The 14733-nt window shown below is 41.7% G+C and overlaps 1 long non-coding RNA gene across 2 annotated transcripts; it reads right to left on the minus strand.

Moving 5' to 3' along the window:
* Positions 1-3786: 3786 nt before the first annotated feature.
* On the minus strand, positions 3787-8838 carry LOC110508344. Of its 2 annotated transcripts, none has more exons than XR_005040279.1 (3): positions 8294-8838; positions 5065-5179; positions 3787-4967 (listed from the first exon to the last, which is right to left on the minus strand). It is a non-coding gene; the product is annotated as an uncharacterized LOC110508344 (long non-coding RNA). The 2 variants fall into 2 exon arrangements; XR_002471275.2 differs by lacking the exon at positions 8294-8838 and adding an exon at positions 5289-6385.
* Positions 8839-14733: the final 5895 nt, after the last annotated feature.

Below are 14733 nucleotides of genomic sequence, written 5' to 3' on the forward strand. Positions count from 1 at the left end.
GTGAGAATTGTTTTCATAAGTGAACTATGCTCACTCAGTGGCCCCGCCCAAGTGAACAAGCATTGGTTGTGAACTATGAAACATGCCTTTCTCTCCCCTACTACAAAAGCCCATTGACAAAAGTCAACCTCTTGTGTTCTCGATGACTGCTGTCCATACGTTTAAAAGGGCTAATATCAACTACAGAACTAAGCCAACCTCAGCGTGAGCTCTGGTTGCGAATGGTTGAACGATTGCAACCTAACGAAATTAACATTATGTTCCCAATGACGTGAGGACTGCTGTCCATACGTTTAAAAGGGCTAATTTCAACGTGGAGATGACGATCAACACGCTGGAAGGATGAATTTCGACTATACCAGCCAGAACATAGCATGAGTTTATAGTATGGAAACTTGGTATGAACTTTGAACTCTTATTCACTAAAGAAGTGATACATCCTATGCGTCGAGTTCTCAGCAGCAGCTGTAAACGTGCTCTAGGAAAGGACAGACAATCTCTTGAATGACAGGGTGCTACTGTATAGACTTTTACAGTATAGACTTTACGTCCGTCCCCTCGCCCCGACCTGGGCGCGAACCAGGGACGCTCTGCACACATCAACAGTCACCCTCGAAGCATCGTTACCCATCGCTCCACAAAAGCCGCGGCCCTTGCAGAGCAAGGGGAACCACTACTTCAAGGTCTCAGAGCAAGTGACGTCACCGATTGAAACGCCACTAGCGCGCACCAACGCTAACTACCTAGCCATTTCACATCGGCTACACTACCTCGTATCCGTTCTACCACCAGACGACAGGGCACTACAACGTATCCGTTCCACCATATTCTCAAAGGACAAGGGAGATATCTGTGGGGCAACCCAACCTTCCATCGACCAATCTATCGAAGCGCAGCTCAGAGTAAATACATTTATTGCATTTTCCTTTTCCAAATGGGCGGTTATTTAGAATGCATAAGATTCTGTATTTACGATAGTATAGCTTCATAAGACCCAATCCTTTTGTTTCTCAGTTTTCCTATGCTATCATTCAAACCCAACCCCCTTTCTTTGTGTAACCAGCCATCATATCGGTTTCGCTCGCTAGGGACGTTTTCTTTTATGACATAATTAGTAATCAATGTATGATCCATCCTGTGTATATGTAATTATGTGTTATTATTTAGGTATTTAGTAAATAAATAATTAAACCAAATTTTGTATTGCTGATTCAACGTGTTAGCCAGGGTTCGTGAAGATTAAGATATCACTTAATCCATAGTAAAGACATGACACGTGTAACATCAGCAACTGTAAATCATTTTATTAGCTAGCTATGTAACATAATTGACAAGGATTGACATTAGTTATGATTATGCATTTCAATCTCACAAAATGACAGGCATGACGCAAGATAGTATTCTAAACAGATGTAAATATCAAGTGTTGTATATCCAACAAGCTAGCTGGATATACTGTACAAGTTTACTTGCAAACAGTGAGGACAAACAATAATGCAACAATTTACTGTTGTAAATCTCTAAAACTGCAGCTGGTTTTACTATAAAAATATTTGCCTAAGCATGCCTGATAGACATGGCTGTAGGTAGATACTGTCTGCCTACCTAGGTACATTTGTAAGGTCTGGTCACTGAGCAAAGGTAGAGGGTTATGTCGATATTTCTTCCTATTAAATCAAATTTTATTTGTCACATGCACTGAAAACAACAGACCTTACAGTGAAATGTTTATTTACACGGCCCTAACTAACAATGCAGTTTAAAAAATAAATAATAATTAGGCTAGATATTGTTATAAATGTTATCTCTGTGCCTGTGCACATGTATGCATGTTCAACTAGTCTACCCTAATGTTGATGCTATACTGGCACAGTTTAACTGTCGTTCAAACGGTAGAATATTGTATAATTATGTATATTTTTTTGTCTTACACCGTGTGGCTTCTTCCTGGAGTGGATTCTAGCTACAGAGACATAATTCCTTTGCCTGTGTGTATCTCTGTATTCCTCGAAGGATTAGACATTATGCAGGATTTCAATCAGATGACTCATGAGGAGCTTGATCATGACAACACTCCTTCCATAGCTTTACAAGTATTCCCTGAACTTTACTACATGGATCTTACTGTATGTGAGCACCAGTTCTCTTTAACTACAGATTGTTACGCCAGATAATGTGATTGAACCAAATATTTGACCCGTTTCAGGAAACTAGGTGTATGTCGCGGGTCACAACTTCACACGAGAGCCATTTAAATGTCATCTTTATTTTTTTTAATCAAAATACGTTTTTGGGGGCAGAAATGCCTTCTGGAACATGTGAACTTTCATGTGCCTTAATAACTTGTATGCCATCTGTAAATACAAATGAAATTGTTAAATTACGAGCCTAGTTGGTTTAGCCAGAGCAACCTTCTAATTGGTTTAGCGCAAGCAACCTTCCCGCTAACCATGATTGGCTGAGATAATGAGTGGGCTGGACATGCAGAGAGATGAGTTTGGATTGGTCTGCCATATAGCACACTTCTGTCTATTTGAGCTGGTTATTATGTGTAGATAATCCTGTCTAATGCTGCCTTTTGATATATATTTGCTTGGTAGAACTGCATAAGTATTGCTCTCCACTTTCTGGAAGACTGAGTTTTGAAATCAGTGGAATTAGAGTTAGATAGCCTAAGGAGAAAGAGAAAACAGGACAGGGAGAAGCATCTAACCATGATGTATACACGAGTAAGATAGTCTAGCTACATTACAAGTTTCTAATTTTGACATAAAGTATTTTCATTTCAAGTTAACTAGCTAACTGGCTCGCTAGCTAACGTTACGTGTATGAACTCATTATTCATATCTCAGAGACATTTGCTTGGCTAGTTATAGCCTAATGTTAGCTAGTTAACATTGAACCTGGTTGTTTAGCTACCTGCAGATTCATGCAGGGTAGTAACGTCATGAGTTGGGATTATGGCTCATTGTTTACCTAGCTAGCTACATGTTTTAACAAAATACTCCACTATGCAAGTAACCATTACGGGTGCATTCGTAAATTCAGTCTGGCCATCTTACTCCGATTTCAGAGCACTCTAGTCTGTGTGCCAGAGCGCAGAATAACTGCTGAATTTACGAACGTCAACATCCGTTGAATATTGCCGGTGTCTGTAAGCATCGGCAAAAAAATCGTAATTCAATTGTTGCCAGCAGCATAGTTACAGTCACCAACGCTCCGAATAACATTAAAACAGCCTAACCAGCTCTGCTACGGCGAGTAAAACGGTCAGAGTGGGGTGTTCCCTCATTTGTGTCTGGAAGTAGCTAGCAAGCTAGCCAATGTAGGCCAGTTAGCTTGGGTGCTTGTGAGGTCAGAACGCTCGGATCAAACCCTCCTCGGCCAGAGCGTTCTGAACACTCCGAGAGCGAAACGCTCTGAATTTACAAATGGACAATCTGACAAATTCTCTGAATTTACTAATGCCCAGAGCGCACTCTGAGCTCTCTCTGGCACTCCAGATTAAATTTACGAACACCCTATATATTCAATAACCAGATTACCCCGGATTCCTGACTTCGATGAGAGAATGTTGTTGACATTAAGAATTGACTTTAGACTTCCGGTATGTATTGTAGTTTCATGACCAGAAACAAATCTTCAAAGGCAAAGTATTTATTTATTCGGCGTGGTACATGCATTCACAGTTTTGATTTATAGGATCCCACTATATGATTGACATGTCAAGTGATATATTCCCAAAATATCAATTAAAAGTTTATGGAACAACTGCACTTGTCCTCATGTGAAAATTATAGTTTATTAAATACTTTACAGCTAAATCAAACATTAATATTGCACATTTCTTACAACAAATGCATTTCAAGGTTCTCAAAGTAATCTATTGAAAGGCATGTGTCACTTAACAGCCTTCCTCTTTGCAGGTCTCTATAGGTAACCAGGAGATTCTCTCTTCCACATGCAAATGCCTGCGTGGAGCTCATATGTTTAGCCATGAAGCCTGTTTTGGCGGTTCACAATATTGGCCGATTTTGTGTGACTCAAACTTCTACGAAGATCCAGTGAAAAAAAAAGGACCATGTTCATTTCAGGTTAAACAACCCAATGTTTATATCCCAGGACAAATTAGCTACCAACAGTAAGCTAGCTAGATAAATGTCAATGAATATTTCATATGTGATTCAACCCGTCCCCAAATTAATATAGTTGGCTCATTTTGATATTTGCATGTCCTGATCATGTCTGGTGTAGATGGACAAAATCAACATGTGCACACAGATGCACGCGTGTGGCCGGTGTAGTTAGCATGTAAGGAACCGTCTCTGGGGCACTTTCAGTGGAATGGCATGTCTCCTTGAACCTGAGCAAGAACAACTGCTGTCATCCCTGTCTGTACCGGACATTGTTAAAAAAACAAGGGCACCTGGGGCATGCTGGCATCCTGGCTGGCATGGCGCTGTTGGTGAAGCAGCAGGAATACGGCAGGCAACAGTTGGACAGCAAACCAACCCCAACTGGAACACCATGAGGAGAGGGAGGTTAGCTCCACTTCAATGGAAGGGAGACCTCTGACAAACTCATGTTGCTCCTCCTGTTTTCTGGGAAGCCAATTGTCCCAAAATATTCTACCTAGTTCATACACACAGGCTAGGCTCCCAGAATAGGTTATGTTCAATACAAGTTTTGCTCAAAGCAGCCAATTAAAGTAATGTAGCTAATGATAGTTCAATCAAAAGGCTGGTATGAGTGCATCTCATCAGTTTCATTTAGTAGTACAACACAATTCACATTGTATTTTATCATGGGCACAGTGGGAATTTATATTTGTGTGGTTTAAATGATGTTTTATCCCCAGAGTGAGAGAGAGTACATCACTTCCATCAGATCTCATTGCTGAGGATGGCATTGATCATGCACTGCTTCTTGTGGGGTGAGCCTGATGTTCCACATGTCACGGCTCATGTCTAAAACATGGAGAAAAGGGGACATTGTAAATGCATCAATATTTAGACTAATTCAATGTTTTACGCAATATTGTATCATATTTGATGAGTTACTGACCTGTCATCCACAGGCTCCATCCGCTGTAGTCTATACAACTAGACGCATGCACTTGGATCAAACTGGCACAGGATGTCCATGCACCGGATGGCCTGAGAGATGCACTCCTGTTGGACTGAAAAACAAACTAATTTGGTCAGTGGTGGGTCTTTTTCAATGCTCAATGATGTATCAGCATCCTTATCTGGACAGAAAATGCATTGTTTATCATAACAAAAACCCACCTTGGAAAAAGTGGTCCCCCAACACCCTCATTGTTTTCTAATTTCCCAATCAATAGTCTGGATTATCCTCTTCTGCCATGGTGGATGAGCTACTTTTTCTGGTAAATACAGGGCCATTTCTCTTTCCCAATGGAAAATGGTAGCTATAGACCCAAGTGGTCACTGGGTTTCCAGTCCGCCATCTGAAAAAAAAAGGCCACTGTGTTCTTGGGGACCTTCAATGCTGCAGACATTTTTTGGTACCCTTCCCCAGATGTGTCCCTAAATTGAGGCAGTTGCACTGTCAACTGTGGAGCAGTCACATTGATTGCCCTACACATGAAGGCCAATGAGGTCACATGATCTACTACCATGGTTCTCTGTAATCAAGCATTTATGCACGCATTTCCCATTAACAAACGGCTGAGGTTCCACTGGAGGCCTCGGCGTGGCCACTATCTGCCGATATGTTGTATCTGGAGTATTTTGAACACTAGGTGTGTTATTCACTTCCCAAACAGCCTCAGCATAGGATACATTGTTTGTAATTTTGTACCTCTGCGCTTCCATGGCTTTCTGTTGTACTTCACATCATCCATATGCGGCACTATGTTCTGTGTCACAGTTTAACATGAGCATCAGGCCCACATTTCCCATACTCGTGATCCCCACCACACGTTATACATCTCATTTTACCTTTGCAAACATTAGCAACATGCCCCTTGCATTGGCCCTTAATGCACCGAAGGGGAGGCGGCATGCACTGTCTAACCGGATAACGGAGTGATCCTAGCTGCAACCTATGCAGCAGGTTCCCTTCAAATTGTAACAGTACAGTTTTAGTGTCCACTCGACTGTCACTCTTTTTGCTTCAGTAACTTAACCTCCTTTCAGGGAAGCATTAACTTCTTCCATGATAATTTCAATGGCATCCCAGCAATTACTCTTCTCAGTTTAGACATAGCACCAGGAATGTTCACTCTAGATCCAAACTGCTACAAACCTATATCTATCCTACCCTGCCTTTCTAAGGTCTTTGAAAGCCAAGTCAACAAACAGATCACAGACCATTTCGAATCCCACCACACCTTCTCCGCTATGCAATCTGGTTTCAGAGCTGGTCATGGATGCACCTCAGCCACGCTCAAGGTCCTAAACGATATCATAACCTCCATCGATAAGACACAATACTGTGCAGCTGTATTCATAGACCTGGCCAAGGCTTTCGACTCTGTCAATCACCACATTCTTATCAGCAGACTCAACAGCCTCGGTTTCTCAAATGACTGCCTCGCCTGGTTCACCAACTACTTCTCTGATAGAGTTTAGTGTGTCAAATCGGAGGGCCTGTTGTCCGGACCTCTGGCATTCTCTATGGTGGTGCCACAGGGTTCAATTCTCGGGCCGACTCTTTTCTCTGTATACATCAATGATGTCACTCTTGCTGCTGGTGATTCTCTGATCCACCTCTATGCAGACGGCACCATTCTGTATACTTCTGGCCCTTCTTTGGACCCTGTGTTAACAACCCTCCAGACAAGCTTCAATGCACATACAACTCTCCTTCCGTGTCCTCCAATTGCTCTTAAATACAAGTAAAACTAAATGCATGCTCTTCAACCAATCGCTGAATGCACATGCCCGCTCGTCCAACATCACTACACTGGACGGTTCTGACTTAGAATATGTGGACAATTACAAATACCTAGGTGTCTGGTTAGACTGTAAACTCTCCTTCCAGACTCACATCAAACATCTCCAATCCAAAGTTAAATCTAGAATTGGCTTCCTATTTCGCAACAAAGCATCCTTCACTCATGCTGCCAAACATACCCTTGTAAAACTGATCATCCTACCAATCCTTGACTTCGGCGATGTCATTTACAAAATAGCCTCCAATACCCTACTCAATAAATTGGATCCGTTTTGTCACCAAAGCCCCATATACTACCCACCACTGCGACCTGTACGCTCTCGTTGGCTGGCCCTCGCTTCATACTCGTCGCCAAACCCACTGGCTCCAGGTCATCTACAAGACCCTGCTAGGTAAAGTCCCGCCTTATCTCAGCTCGCTGGTCACCATAGCAGCACCCACCTGTAGCACGCGCTCCAGTAGGTATATCTCTCTGGTCACCCCCAAAACCAATTCTCTCCTTCCAGTTTTGTGCTGCCAATGACTGGAATGAACTACAAAAATCTCTGAAACTGGAAACACTTATCTCCCTCACTAGCTTTAAGCACCAGCTGTCAGAGCAGCTCACAGATTACTGCACCTGTACATAGCCCAACTATAATTTAGCCCAAACAACTACCTCTCCCCCTACTGTATTTATTAGATTTATTTATTTTGCTCCTTTGCACCCCTACCATTCCAGTGATTTCCTTGCTATATTGTATTTACTTTGCCACCATGGCCTTTTTTTTGTCTTTACCTCCCTTATCTCACCTCATTTGCTCACATTGTATATAGACTTATTTTTCTACCTACTGTATTATTGACTGTATGTTTGTTTTACTCCATGTGTAACTCTGTGTTGTTGTATGTGTCGAACTGCTTTGCTTTATCTTGGCCAGGTCACAGTTGTAAATGAGAACTTGTTCTCAACTTGCCTACCTGGTTAAATAAAGGTGAAAAAATGAAAATACATGTTCAATAGTCTACTCTATTACCCTATACATCACATTAAATTACGAGATTGGAAACCACTTTTCCCAGTGTGACATTAACTTGACCTAATTCGAATGATTGCCCTTTATTAACAAAAGCATTTTTTTTTCCTAGGAAGGACAGTCTGATAGGCCTTTATAATTGTATTAATATGTTAAAGCCTTGTTAGGCTATTCAATTAAGTAGATTAATGAACAGATAATTAATACATTATTTTTTTCCCAATATTTTTTTTATATGATAGGATGTATGCAATATTATGTGAATAATGTTCATTAATGTTAATTTGTGTATTAATAATAATCTGATAATCAGACTGAAATGTAATATTTCTCATGTTCATATGGACATACGTTACCTGATTATCAAAAGCACTCTGGTATATGGACCCCCATCCAAAGAAGTTCAAAGAGAGAAGCTTAGCCATAACAGACAGATTCCTGCAATTACCACAAGGCTGTGGATCCTACAACAGATACCAGGAAACACGACACAAGGCACCAAAACTAAGTTAAGATCAGCTTCGGGATCATTGCAGTCAGCTCTCTATCTCAATATCCCAGCCCTGGGCACATCGGAATCACTTCACAGGTATTTTAATGAATGTATTGTGTCATTTTTCTATATCAATTAAGTTTGTGGCACACTACTACTCCTTGTACATTCATGTCAAACACACTGTGTCTAATATTGTAAAATGTAACCAGTTATTCGGGAAACGTAAAACGTTTGTTATCGAAAGTAAGTGTTAGCTTTATGTTTTAAACCTCTCAACTAAAACTGCCTGTATTCCTTGTTCACATTAGATCTCAGAGAAGAAGTGGTGCGTCTAACAGAGTCCATAGCAGCTGATGCATCCCATTTGGAGAAGGTGAATCAAGCAATGACCAGACTTCACCAACAGCCCACTCCACCACCTACACCAGAGTCCATAGCAGCTGATGCATCCCACTTGGAGAAGGTGAATCAAGCAATGACCAGACGTCACCAACAGCCCACTCCACCACCTACACCTGAGTCCATAGCAGCTGATGCATCCCACTTGGAGAAGGTGAATCAAGCAATGACCAGACGTCACCAACAGCCCACTCCACCACCTACACCAGAGTCCATAGCAGCTGATGCCTCCCGCTTGGAGAAGGTGAATCAAGCAATGACCAGATGTCACCAACAGCCCACTCCACCACCTACATCAGAGTCAGATTTTTTTAATGCTACACTGTGAGAGCATCATGCGGACCGGTCAGACCCCAGTACAGCACTCTGTTACAAGCTTTGGAGAAAGTGCCCCAATACCACCCCCTCTTTCTACTGGACTTTTCTTCTAAAGATAGATTCCAAAGAAGGAAATGGATTGAAAACTTGACTTTCACTTTGTACAAGTATGCCTGTGGTAACTACCTAGGCACTCTGACATTCATAAGGAAGGTATCCTAACATAGCCATGATGTTCATGAGACCAGGCTTCTGTCATCTCCACACTTAGAAAATAAATACCAACATACCACACTAGAGCAATACAAAAAGCATTCCTGTACAAATACACACATGCTGCCAAAGTGAACAGCTACTTCCTGTCACGTGTGCTCTCTCTCCGGCTTCTAGGTCACCAGGCTGCTCATTATGGTGCACACCTGTCACCATCGTTACGCGCATCTGCGCATCATCAGACGCACCTGGACTCCATCATGTCCCTGATTACCTTCCCTACATATGACACTCCATTTGATTCTTTCCCCAGGCGTTACTGTTTCTGTTCCAGCTTCATGTCTGTGCGCTACCCGTGTTTCTTGTTTTGTATTATGTTTCGTTTTTCTATAAAAGTATTAATTTCCTGAACTTGCTTCCCGACTCCCAGAGCACATTGTTACACTTCCTGAGAGAAACAGTGCCCACTTGATGAGAGAGTATCATTGTTCCTCCTTGATGGTGATGACCCAGACTTGAAATGGATTCTGAGGAATCTTAATGGCAAATCATAATCCTCATTCCAGGCCTTTTGAGATGAAGCACAGAAGTATTTTAATGAATACACAGCTCAGGTCAACGATCGCAGACATGGGGAGTACTTGTACTTACCTTTTGCTATATCAGTTGAGGACTTGTGTGACGCAGTGGAAAAGTGGCATAACCAGAAATTAAAATCCCATCAATACAGTGGCTAGGACTGCAGTTTACACCCAATAATCCATGGTCCATGTCTGCTCTCCAGTACATAGGAAGGTTTGACCTCAAGTTCATGGTCCAGCCTCGGGTGATAAGGGACACCTGTTGCAGTACAGTGGAACTACATTAAACAGTTTGCCTGCATGTGGCAGAAGGACTGTGAAATGTTATGTGTGGATGATAAGGCATTCATCCTTGTCGGAAAACCTGGCCAGCCTATAGGGACCTGTACCAGAGGCAGACATCCAAGCATTGCTCCTGTGAGTGGGCCAGTTCTAGCAGCTGCCAACCATGATTACCACATCAGCGGACTTGTACCATCTGTCGACTTGTACCATCTGTCATGTTGATCCCACCATCTCCATCTAGTTCATTCTATGATGGGAACATTAATGTCACTGTCAAGGACAAGGTTTTCCAGCCATCCAGCCCCTTCGACACAGTTCAATCTCAGCATCCTCAGAAGAGAGAACTACAGTGAAGATGTCAATCTTGATCATTCAATCTGACGGTGGGCCAGATCACAGAACCACATATGTCTCTGTTCAAGCATGCCACACACTCTTGTTTGTTCAACCGGATCTTGACATGCTTTTGGCCTGTAGAACAGCACCAGATGACAGCTGGGCCAACCCTGCCAAGAGAGATAATTCCGTTCTAAACTTGGGGCTTCAGGGAACAGCCCTGGCGAGGGTGAAGATGGAAGAATCAAATAAGAAGCCGTGTGAAGAAGTGTAACACAATGACAAGCGTAAAACAGCCTCCAAACAGCCAGACCTGAAAGAGAATTTTGAAAAAAGTATGCATCCTGTTGCGGCTCTTGTGATTGGCCGGTTTGAGCGCCTTAAGTGGAAAAGAACCCACGTTGAATTACATCAGGCCGCAACACGGGAAGAAATTGCCAATATTACACAATTCAACATCATTAATAAAGAAGTTGACATGACCTCAGCAGAAAAGGCCTTGACAAGGAACAGTACAAGCAATTCCAGGACAGACATTTCAAGATGTCACAATACATGGTACAGATCAAGAAATGCGAGGGAGAAGATCCATGCTGGTACTGCTTAATGAATCCTCCATGCTGGTACTGCTTAATGAATCCTCCATGCTGGTACTGCTTAATGAATCCTCCATGCTGTTACTGCTTAACGAATCCTCCACGCTGGTACTGCTTAATGAATCCTCCATGCTGGTACTGCTTAATGAATCCTTCATGCTGGTACTGCTTAATGAATCCTTCATGCTGGTACTGCTTAATGAATCCTCCATGCTGGTACTGCTTAATGAATCCTCCATGCTGGTACTGCTTAATGAATCCTCCATGCTGGTACTGCTTAATGAATCCTCCATGCTGGTACTGCTTAATGAATCCTCCATGCTGGTACTGCTTAATGAATCCTCCATGCTGGTACTGCTTAATGAATCCTCCATGCTGGTACTGCTTAATGAATCCTTCATGCTGGTACTGCTTAATGAATCCTTCATGCTGGTACTGCTTAATGAATCCTTCATGCTGGTACTGCTTAAGAATCCTCCATGCTGGTACTGCTTAATGAATCCTCCATGCTGGTACTGCTTAATGAATCCTTCATGCTGGTACTGCTTAATGAATCCTTCATGCTGGTACTGCTTAATGAATCCTCCATGCTGGTACTGCTTAATGAATCCTTCATGCTGGTACTGCTTAATGAATCCTCCATGCTGGTACTGCTTAATGAATCCTCCATGCTGGTACTGCTTAATGAATCCTCCATGCTGGTACTGCTTAATGAATCCTCCATGCTGGTACTGCTTAATGAATCCTTCACGCTGGTACTGCTTAATGAATCCTCCATGCTGGTACTGCTTAATGAATCCTCCATGCTGGTACTGCTTAATGAATCCTTCACGCTTGCCAGAAGAACAATTTATGAAATGAAGGTTTGTGCCTTATCCAACATTGACAGCAGACAGACGTGAGCACCAGAAATGTGATGATCTGTACAGCTTGGACACCACTGACAAGGATAGGCCTTCTCTGACACCAAATATTAAACATGTAAAGAGGAGTGCTGCCATGGTCAGTGCAAAGGTGAGAGCGACCATCAACTGTGTTGAATGTGAACAACCAAGGTGCTTGTATGCCAAAAGCAAGCTGTCTAAAGATGAACAGAAAAGCAGTCAAACGCATTCGGGATGAGAACATTTTTACATGTGGTTCAGAGATTTTCCAAGAAGACAATCCATATCATGAGCAGATAGTGGCTTTCAAGGGGCTAACCTGTGGAATGCAAGTGGAGACGCAGAATTACCCAGCAATCAGTGTCATTCCTAGATATGTGTGTGTGTCCATTGTGGATGTCCAGATTTTCTTGAGGGGGAAGAGTTGGTGAGGTTCAAACAATTCCAACATGTCAGGCCAATGTGCCCAGTGTATAAGCAAGAAGGAAAGCAGTTCATTACGAGAGCTCCAATAAATCTTAAAAATAAATGAACACCCTAGAGACCAGAATAAACAACAAATGAAGGGCTAAACACACTGTGCTGTTGAACAGTAAGAAGCAGCAGGTGATTGTGCTATTGCGTCTGACCACAGAACATTGGCTGTCATTTTCATTTCCAGATGATTCTACATTGTTTGTTGACACCCAGTAGGTGATCTACTGCACACGGCCAACTTTAGTTATGGTGTCTTGTGAAGCTGTTCTTGATTTTTATCAGATATTTTTTTAAATCAGGAAAATAAACTGTCACAAGTTATACTTCCCATTGTGTTTAATTTCTCATGGTTATAACAACATTGCAACATCTGCATTCTTTTAAAGAAAAATAGTGTAGGTTTTCGCGTGGCGATAATATAACTCTTGAAGCTCACATTAGGCCTAGAGCCTGCACAAGTGCCTAGGACAATGTGGTAAAGTACTGTTATTCCATATAAATAAATAAAAAATTGCTTGCTCGCCTCACTTTTCTAGGGGGAAAATCCGTTAAATAGTGAATACATTTTGTCTGTCCTAACCATACTATTTGTGACAAATTTAGTATGTTTATTGGTCATAGTATGGATATAGTTAGTATGCCAAAAGTTCCAGAATGTCATACATTTGCAAAAATACAAAGTATACAAGCAGTGGACACTATTTCCTTGCTTTTGGGGCCCATAATGCAATACTTCAGAAAATGGGCGTGGCTTTAAAACATTTTCAGATTTGAAGAAAATGGCAGAAAATATGCAGCCAAAGTCCGACGAGAGCGGATACATATTTATTGCTTGAACAATGTAATAAAGTAATGCCTTTTCAAATTAGTTACATTACACGTTATGTTGTCTGACAATTTGTTAGCTACGCTAGCCTTACGAACCGCATAGCATATTATTACAGCAGTTGCTTGTATGTACAGGTATGTTTGCTAGCTACAGTCCTAACGTTAACGTAAACTCACCCCATTCCGTACAAATGTGCGCAACCGCAACATTCAAACGAGGCTACAAAGAAAACTAATGGGACTGTAGCGACTGTGTTGACTTCAAAATCGGGGGTGTGAACTACGTTTCTATTCAAGCGTTGATCGACATGGTAACGGCTCTATAGTATTGGAGAAAAGTTTTTAAAAATTGACCCTCCGTTACATCGTGACGTGTCATGTCGTAACGTACAGCACGCATAAAGCAACTATTTCTGTCTTACAATCTCTCTCCACCAGGTGTAGTACTTCTCTCATCCTTTGGAAACAAGAAATGGACAGTGACGGGGGTAAGGGGGAATACCTAGTCATTTTTTGCGTCATCACTGCATGTGATCATGACTCTCAAAGCCGCTGTTTACTTCTGAAGATTCGACACAAACCTTCAAATAGGTATGTAATGACACATTATATAAACTCTTTATGGTGTTTTATTTACATTTTAGAGGCGATAAGGTGATAAGTTGGACAGATCGGTTGAAAAAAAGCAATTTTCCCACACAACATCTCTCGTTCTCACTATCACGCATTAGTTTCCCTTCCCCACCCGCCATTTTTAAAAAGACCCGACGGAGCTCATTTCCTTGTTGAATTATGCAGAAACGGGCAGCGTGGGGGTCATATAATTGATTCTGTTGGAAAGGGGAGAAATTGTGCTTTACAATGGTATTGACATTACAGTTGATCTGGAAGTATTACGTTTTTGGGGTGCTAACATAAGGTCAATTGTACGGACCAAGGCGATATACAAAAGTGAGTGAGTTTACGCTAGTTGGCTAGTAATACATCAAACTTGCCAGTCAGTATATTATATGCTATCTAACTAACTACTCAGCGTTTAATGACTTGATTATTCACGTCATTCTCAGCTAAGCAGTAAAGTCGTTGTTTGTTCTCAATGGACATTGTTAATGAAGTCACAATGAAGTCATAAGATGTCTAGCTAGAAATTTGTTAGCTATGCTAACAAGCTAGCAAGAAGTTGCATATCTCAACTTCCAGTAGACAGGCGAAGCGCTAGTACACTCAACTGAAAGGATACTGTTTGCTTACAGTATACTAAAATGAACTAATAATATGTAGTATATACTCTTGTATGTAGTATACAGAATGTTAGTATGGATATTCGAACAGCTGATGTCTCAAATTTGCAGGGTGGTGAACACATTCAGGTTTTTTTTTAGT

Source organism: Oncorhynchus mykiss, chromosome 28, assembly GCF_013265735.2.
Source record: "Oncorhynchus mykiss isolate Arlee chromosome 28, USDA_OmykA_1.1, whole genome shotgun sequence".
NCBI classification, from domain to species: Eukaryota; Metazoa; Chordata; class Actinopteri; order Salmoniformes; family Salmonidae; genus Oncorhynchus; species Oncorhynchus mykiss.